Genomic DNA, 9,556 nt, shown 5'->3' with positions numbered 1-9,556 from the left:
TTTTCAAATGAAGAATTCTAATTTATGTATCTTGAAGGACATGCAAGTATTAACTACCTTGTGTACAGTGGCCCATATGTACTTAGTATTTTTTAATAGTGATCTTAGAATTCCCAAAAGAAATTGTAAGGATAAAGAAATTGTTAAACTGTAGTAGTGTGATGATCCACCAGACATAGCAGGTGTCATTTTAATTCTACATAATTTTTTTTTGTATTTTTAAAATTATCCTACAGTAAACTTGAATTCTTTGCATGTAGTTTTATGAATTTTGAAACATGCATCAATTCATGTAAAAACCACCACAATCAGGTGGTTCCATTACCCTATAAAATTCTGTTATACTATTAATTTTAAGTCACTCCGAATCTTAAACCCAATGTTCTCCATCACTAGAGTTTTGTCCTTTCAAAAATGTTATGTAAGTGGAAGCACACAGTATGTAACATTTTTAGACCATCTATCACTCAGCATATAGCATTTGAGATTCACCCAATTGTTGCATGTTCATTTCTTTTTGTTTTGTAGTGGTTGTTGCTGAGTAGTACGCCATTGGATGGATATACCATTGTTTGTTTATCCATTCATGCTTTAAAGGGTATTTGAGTTGTTGCCAGGATTTGGTGACTATGAATAGAAAACTTTTATGTGTAGGCTTTGTATGAACATTTAAGTTGTTGCTCTAAGACAAATTCCTAAGATTGGAATTGCTGTGTCATATGGTTTAAGTGTATATGTAACTTTCTCAGAAACTACCCAAATGTCTTCCAGAGTGGTTGTACCATTTTTGCATCCCTACCAGCAAAATAAGAAAGTTAAAGATGTTTCCCTGTATTTTCTTTAAAGACTCTTATAGTTGTATGACTTACATTTAGATCTATGATCCAGTTGGACTAACTTTTGTGTAAAGTGTAAGGTTTTGGCCCTCCCTGGCGACACAACGGGTTAAAACACAGCACTGCAAGTAAGCTGCAGCCGTAAGTTCCATCCCCGGTGCTGGAGGTGAACCACATGGCTCAGCAGACCTCTCCTGACCAGCCGGCTCTGCAGTTACTTCGTGCCTATTCTGCTCTCCACTCTGTCTCTGGTGAATCTTGTCACCTCCCTGCACCTCTTGCCTGTACCCCAGTTCTGTATACATAAATAAATAAATCCTTAACAAAATAAAGTATAAGGTTTTGGCCTAGGTTCATTTCTTATATAAGAATGTTCAATTGCGAGGGGATTGCCACTGAGATGGAAAAATGCACAAAATCATGTAAAAATAAACTTTTATAAAATTTTAAAAAAGAACGTTTAATTGTTCCAATATAATTTGTTAAAAAGACTGTCATTTATCCAGTGTATTTTTCCACCTTTGTCAAAAATTGACTACATTTGTATACAGTTTCTATTCTGCTGCACTGGTCTATATGTCTATCTCTTCATTAGTACCACACTGTTTTGTTTACTATAACTATATAATAAATCTTAAAATGAGGGTGTGATTTCTTCAATTTTATTAACCTTTTCAAAGTCATATTGGCCATTCTATATCCTTTGCCTTTCCATATAAATTTTTGAGTTCTCTTTGGGTGTGTGGAGGGTTAAAAGAAGGCGTCCCTGAAGTGATATTAAATAAAAAGAAAGACAATAGTGATGGACCAGGCACTTTGTATAAATGCCGATTCCAGAGATTAGTTAAAAAGGAATACAGTAGATGTATACAATGGACATAGTAAGAATTTCAAAAACATATGAAATATATGTACTATGATTCCCTACATTATGGTTCAAAGATCTGCATTAAACCATCAATATATGTGGGTCAATGTATACATAGAAAAAGATCTGGGAGAACATATACATACAAACATTATTAAGTATACTTTAATAATGTATAGGCTTGTCTGTAAAAAAAATTAAGATTTTTACATATATTGAAGCAACAGCATGACTGCTAGAAATAATAGTTTTCAAAGCAATATGTTTTAACAAGGGTAGATCGATTGACAAAAGATATATGCCCAAAATAACTTATGTCATAAACACACATACCAAACAATATTCCATTAAAATATATGAATAAAAGTTAGGAAAGATAACTCATACCCTATAAAGTAAGTTTTTAAAAAAAAAAGTCTATGCAACCCTTGCAAAAATTGATCAACTGAGTCACAAACAAAGAAACAATACATTTCCAATAGTAGAAATCATAAATGGCACATCATTGGACCACAATGCATTACAACTTCTAACTACAAAAACAGCTAGGAAGGAAAATAAAAGTTGAACCACTTCCAAAAGAAAATAACACTTCTAAGTAACTAATAGTCAAAGAAAAAAATCATGTACTAAAATTACAAACTAGAAATCAATGAGGGTACTGCATATTTAGGTCAAATATAGAAAATAACTTTAAATGCTTTTAGAGATAAATAAAAAGACTAAAAACCAAATAAACCACATATTTTTAAAATATAATAGTTTATTTTTACATCATTTTGTGCCTTTTTCCATCTCATTTGTAATCCCCGTGGGCTTGCCATAACCAAATCACCCGTGTGCCATCACCATAGTCCAGTGCACTTCCCTCCCCCCACCCACACCAATTTTTTATCCCATTCCCCACTCCACTCCCGTAAAATGTCTCTGGTATATATTTGTTCATTATTATTATTTCCTCCACTGGTCCTTTACACTCCTGTTATGAGTGCAACTATCTGGTATTTTTCCTCTTCTTTCTGGCTTATTTCACTAAGCATGATCCTTTCCAGCTCCATCCATGTTGCTGCAAAAGGCATGTGTTTATTTATTTTTGGTTGTGTATATGTATCACATCTTTTTAATCCAGTCATCTACCTTTGGTCATTTGGGTTGATTCCATGTCTTCCTGATTGTAAATAAGGTAGCAATAAACATGGGGGTGCAGGTATCTTTTTGAATCTGTGTTTTTGTCTCTTTGGAATAGATACCTAGGAGTGGGATTGCTGGGTCATATGGAAGCTCCATTTTTAGCAGTTTGAGAAACCTCCAGTTTTCCATAGTGGTTGTACTAGTTTGCCTTCCCACCAGCAGTGCAGGAGAGTTCCTTTTTCTGCACATCCCCGCCAACATTTGTTGTTGCTAGTTTTTTTAAGATGTGCCATTCTCATTGTTGTGAGATGGTATCTCATGTAGTTTTAATTTGCAACTCCCTTACTACAATTAATGTTGCATATTTTTTCATATGCTTGTTGGCCATCTGCATTTCCTCTTTGGAGAAGTGTCTTTGTAGCTCTTCTGCCCATTTTTGGATGGGGTTGATAAACCATATATTTAACACAAGCCATTACCAAAAAGTGGGGGGGAGTGCTAAAAAAAAAATTATGAATAGGAGAAAGTGTTAAAATAGGAAGACAAATTTCAGAAATAGTTCTTTGAAAGCATCAACAAATCAGAGTCTGGTTAAAAGAGAGCAAAATAAAAAGAAAAAAGATGTTTTGATTGATGGATAAATAGGTAATAGCTATATAAGTAAATCAGGAAAACAAAACATTAATGGTTAAGTCTATGTTGGGGGTGTGCAGGTGTTAAATGCCTTGAAGTTTTCTATATGTTTAAAAATGTACATAATAAAATAGATAAAAATTATATTCATCCAGGACATCAATTTTTAAAACTAAAAGTTTCATTAAAACTAAGGGAAAAACAAAGATGTTCACTATTGCCTCTACTATTTAACATTTTTCTAGAAATCCAATAAAACATAGTATGTCAAATAAATAAATATAGGAATTATAGATATAGCGAAGAAAAAATCATTATTTGCTGGTGATATCACTATCCACTTTAAAAATCAAAGAGAATGACTGGAAAATCTATTAGATTTATAAGGAAAGTAAGCAGAAGGCTAGTTACAAAAAAATATCCCATTATTCAATTTTTGGGGAAGGGTGACAAAAGTCAACTTTAACATTCTGCTCCATGTACAGTATTTCTGTGATGCCTGAATTTACAACCAAATTATTCATGTAGTTGTCTGAAAAAATAAAAATAAGTGGATGCCAGGCACAGTCCTAAAATGGTCCCCTTATATTTCCCACTCTAATTTCCAGTACTGACTATAATGAGATATTATGCCAGTGAGTATGTTACATTACCTGGCAAAAGGGATTTTGCAGTTGTAATTAATTAAGTTGCCCCTGGAGTCCAGCAAGATGGCAGCAGAGAGAAGGCACTGTACTCACCTCCTCCATAGACTCATAACTAGATTGCAGCAGAACAAATACAAACCCCCCTTAAAGAAAAACAGACAGCCACAGCACACACTAGGAATAACAATTCAACAGAAAGGGGTAGGAAAAAACTGTAAGTGAACTGTGATTACAGTGACTCAGGGCCAGTACAACTCACAACGGGGAGGGGCATTTGCTGCATGGACCACCTACAGTTGCTGACTAAGAAGCACATGTCAACACTGAAGTCTCTTGAGACCCAGCATGCAAAGAGTTGGTGCTCAGGATAGAGGGTACATGGTTGGAGAATTAAAGGAACAGTGGTGCCGAGTAAGGATCAATGACTTGAACCTTCAGCTGTCAATATAGAACAGCTAGAGCCTGAATGGGTAGAGAAGAACAGGTCAGATCACCTGTGTCTCCTCATAAATGAGGCTTTTATTTGAAATTGAGGCTGGGATATTCAGAACAGCTGCTACCACCTCCACCCCCACACCAGGGCTAAGGCCAAGACAACAAATGAAAGACTGCACAAACCACAACTTAAGAACTTATTAACAATAGGAGCAAACACCCCAGGATAAGACTCTATTCTGGAAAACAAAAGAGAACAACTCTGAGTTTGTGACCCCTTATCAATTACATTCCATGCCCAGTGCTGCATTTAGTTCTCAAAAATAACATGGGGGTGGAAACTGACACTAGATAATACAAGACACTTAGAGGCTCTGGCCTAGAGGAGAGAAACACTTAGATCCACACAATATAACTCTGGTACCCAGAGCAATATATGAAGCTTAAATTCCTAACACTCCCTGGAGGTGATCTTTTGGTACCCTACAGCTTTGTGCCTTTTTTAGCTACTACCTCTTGCTGGTACCAGCACACTGATTACTTCAACAGGTGCAAAGGCAACAGTCTGAAAGTCTATCTATCATTATTACAGCTCATAGAAAGTAAAAATGAAGAGACAGTAGAACATATCACAAATGTTGGAGAAAACAAACAGAGGCGTCTCAATCCAGCAGAACGGTGGAATATGACTGAAAAGGAGTTCACGTTAATAATTATAATAATGTTATGGAACTAAAACAAAACAAAACAGAAAACAATGAGATGTAAAACAATTACACTGAGTGAAATAAGCCAGAAAGAAAAAGAAAAATATTGAATTGTCTCACTTATAGAAGGAATATAGAGAAAACAAATAAGGAATCAGAAAAAAGAAAGTAACTATAATAAAGTAAAAATCAAAATCATCAGGCAACTATATATCAGAGACATTCTGTAGGGGAGGACAGAGAAGGATCAGGACAGGGGTGAGAAGAGCACAAGGGACTAGACTATGGTGCTGGAGCATGGGTGAATTGGTAGTGGGAATTTCACAGGGAAATCATAGGTTGTACAAAAATGAAGAAGGATGTAATGGACATATTAGAAGATTTTTCTAAAAGGTGAAAAAAGGCCCTCCCTGGTGGCGCAGTGGGTTAAAAGCACAGCACTAAGAAGCTAAAGCCACTTCCACATGAGTTCGATCCCCACCTGCCCAGGAGGTGACCACATGGCACGGCAGATCTCTCCCGTCCGCCTGCTTCTCCCCTCAGCAGTGTACTTGTCAGTTGGCCTGTTCCGCTCCCCACTCTGTCTCTGGTGAATCCTCTCACTGTCCCTGCACGTCTGGCCTGTACCCCAGTTCTGTATGCAAAAATAAATCAATCTTAAAAAAAAAAGGTGAGAAAATATGAGGCAGTTACAATTAGAAGAAACAGATAAGAAATTGTAACAAAATTTAAAAATACAATTGAGAGTGTTAATAGCAGATAAATGGAAGCAAGGTAGAGAATGACTAAGCTTGAAAGCTGAGTGAAATAAGCCAGAAAGAAAAAGAAAAATATTGAATCGTCTCACTTATAGAAGGAATGTAGAGAAAACAAATAAGGAATCAGAAAAAAGAAAATAACTATAATAAAGTAAAAATCAAAATCATCAGGCAACTATAGATCAGAGACATTCTGTAGAGGACAGAGAAGCACACAAATACAACATAGAGAAAAAGGAATTTAAAAAAAGTGTAAAAGCCCTTTGAGATAACTTATAGATAACTAACATCCATACCATGGGAGTCCCAGAAGGAGAAGGAAAAGAGAAATGAACAGAAAATTGATTTAAAGGAATAATTTTTGAAAATCATCTCAATCTGGGAAACAAACCAAAGTTCATAATCCAAGAGGTTCAAAGAATTCTAAACAATACCCGACAGACACACACCAAGACATATAATAGAGCTGTTGAAAGCAAATGACAGGAACAGAACACTAAAAACAGCAAGAGAAAAAATAGTAATCTATAAGGGAATACTAATAAGACTGTGGTTACAAGAATGAAGAAATTGGCAGAGCTATTAAAGTACTTCAAGAAAAAGATTTCCAGTGCAGAATCCTTCATCCTTAACATTCAAGACAGAAGGAAGAAAAAGGAGCACCACTGAAACTCAAAAACTGAAAGAAGTCTTAAAGTGATTATCATAAAGCAGTTTCACAATGAATATAGAGGTAACTGTCCCCTAAGTCATATAACATGGAGGAGGAGGGGGAGGAGAGTTACAATGTGGCTCATCACAATGAGTCAGAGATCATACAGTGTAACAGGTCATACAAATTGTCCACCATTACTAACCTCAACAGAGCCTTCAACCAAATGTCAATAGAAGCAGCACATAAAACAACAGTACTAGAACCTAAACAAAACATAAAAGGAAGATAGAAGAAAAAAGACAAGATAAACCCAAAACAAAAACAATAGCATGGCATTAAGTCTTTGTTGGTAAGATGGATTTTTGTAATCAGCATTTTCAATTATAGAACAATAACTCTGACTAATACTAACACAAAAATCTTCAACGAAATACCAGCAAATTGAACATTATATAATCACCAGTATTATACACCATGATCAAGTAGGATTTATCCCAGCAATACAAGAATGGTTTAGCATACATAGATCAATCAATGTAATGCATTGTTTCAATATAAGCAAAGATTAAAAAATATGATAGTATCAAAGATGCACAGAAAGCATTTGATAAGATTTGGCACCTTTTTATGATAAAAACTGTAACCATATCTTAGCTAATAGGTATGCATATATATATATATGTACATATATATACACACATATATATATATACATACATACAATGAAACACTATACAACAATCAAAAAGATAAACCCATACCCTTTGCAGCAACATAGATGGACCTGGAAGGGACTCTGCTCAGTGAAATAAGTCAGAGGACAAAGAAAAATACTGGATGGTTTCACTTATAGGACTAATATAGGGGAAACAAGCAAGGGACCAATAAAACATAGTAAATAAAAAAAATTAACAGGCAAATATAAGTCAGAGAAATTTTGCATGGGATGGGGAAAGGAGAGAAATCAAAATAGGGAAATGAAGAGCACAAGGGACTATGTTGATGGTGCACAAGTGAATTGGTGGTAGGAATTTTACAGGGATTATACCTGAGAGGAGAAAGCAAATGTTGTACAAAAATGAATAATGGTGTAAAATATATGTAAATTAATTAATTAAAAAAAAACCCTCTAACCAAGATAGGAATAGAAGGAACCTACGTCAATATAATAAAGTTCAAATATTACAAACTAGTACTCAATGGTGATAAACTGAAAGCTTTCCCCTTAAGGGACAAGACAAGGATGCACACTGTCACCACTTCAGCTTAACTTAGTATTAGAGATTTTAGCAAGGGAAATAAAAAGAATCAGAAAGGAAAAGAAATGAAACTATCACTATTTGCTGTTACATATACAAAACACTATTTGGTGTCAAATATACAAAATCCTAAGGACTTCATCACAAATTTATTAGAAGCAATACATGAATACAGCAAAGTAGTAGGTTATAAAAACAGCATACAAAAGTCCCTCCCTGGGCCCTCCCTGTTGGCCAACAGGTTAGGATGCAGCACTGCAAGCTGGCCACAGCAGCTTCAGTGGGAGTTCAATCCCCAGCCCTGGAGGTGAACCACACGGTGCAGTAGACCTCTCCTGTCTCACCCGCTGCTCCCCTCAGCAGTGTACTTTGTCAGTCTCCTTGTTCTGTTCCCCACTCTGTCTCTGGTGAATCCTCTCACTGCCCCTGCACCTCTGGCCTGTACCTCAGATCTGTATGTATAAATAAGTCTTTTTAAAAAAAGTCCATGTCCTTAAAGATAGGAATGGGCGAGTCATGAAATAACACAGGTCAACAAACATGAAAATATTCCTTTACCACACTAATCATCATAGAAATGCAAATAATGAGACAATGTTTTTCACTCATCACATTGGCAAAATATTCAAATATTGGTTAATACCTGGGTGGGTAAAAATTTAGGGAAATGATTATTCTTATTCATTGCTAGTTGAGGTATAAAATGAACCATCTTTCTGCATGGGAGTTTGGTGTTACACATTAAAATTATAGAATAGACTGTCTTTGAGGTACCTGTTTCACTTCTCTATATTTACCTTACAAAAATATTTTAGGATATCCACAAAAAAGCATGTAAAAGGTTTTCCATTGCAGCACTGTTAATTTTAAACAAACAAACTTAGAGACAAGAGAAAAAGAAAAAGGGATTTATCAATAGTTAACAACAGTATATGCAGTCAATGGAATACTAGGCAGTAAACGAAATAAATGAGGTAAATTTATATATACAGATTGTCCCCAATTTATGATACTTCAATTTATGATTTTTTTTTTACTTTAAAATAGTGTGAAAGTGATACACATTCAGAAAAAAAATTGTGCTTTGAATTTTGAACTTTTCCCTGGCTAGCCATAGGTTAGTGATATGCTGAGCAAAACTCTTCCTGATGCCACAGCTCCCAGCCAACCACAAGACCACCAGGGTAAGCAACATACATTCTAGAGTGATAAATGAGCACATTTACAGTAAGCTAGGGTAAACAATGTTGTTCAGTAGGTTAGGTGTATTAAATGCATCTTTGGCTAAAAGTATCTTCAACTTACAATGGATTTATCTGCATATAACCTCATAGTAAATTGAGGAATATCTGTACTGGTATGGAAAGAGCTTCATCATGTGAGTAAAGCAGTTAACAGAATACTACATCAAATAATAGGATGCTATTGACATTACTTAAAGTAAAAAACACAAAACAGTTATATATTTCTACATATGTATATGAATGTAAAAGGCTCTTTAAATTTATCTGGTGTTGCAGTGGGTTAAAGCACAGCACTAAGAAGCTAAAGCCACTTCCGCATGAGTTCGATTCCCACCTGCCCCGGAGGTGACCCACATGGCGTGGCAGACCTCTCCTGACCCGCC

This window comes from Condylura cristata, unplaced genomic scaffold (assembly GCF_000260355.1).
Source record: "Condylura cristata isolate star-nosed mole 26May11 unplaced genomic scaffold, ConCri1.0 scaffold00053, whole genome shotgun sequence".
NCBI classification, from domain to species: domain Eukaryota; kingdom Metazoa; phylum Chordata; class Mammalia; order Eulipotyphla; family Talpidae; genus Condylura; species Condylura cristata.
The sequence above is the reverse complement of the archived record's forward strand: the minus strand, read 5'-3'. Positions refer to the sequence as shown.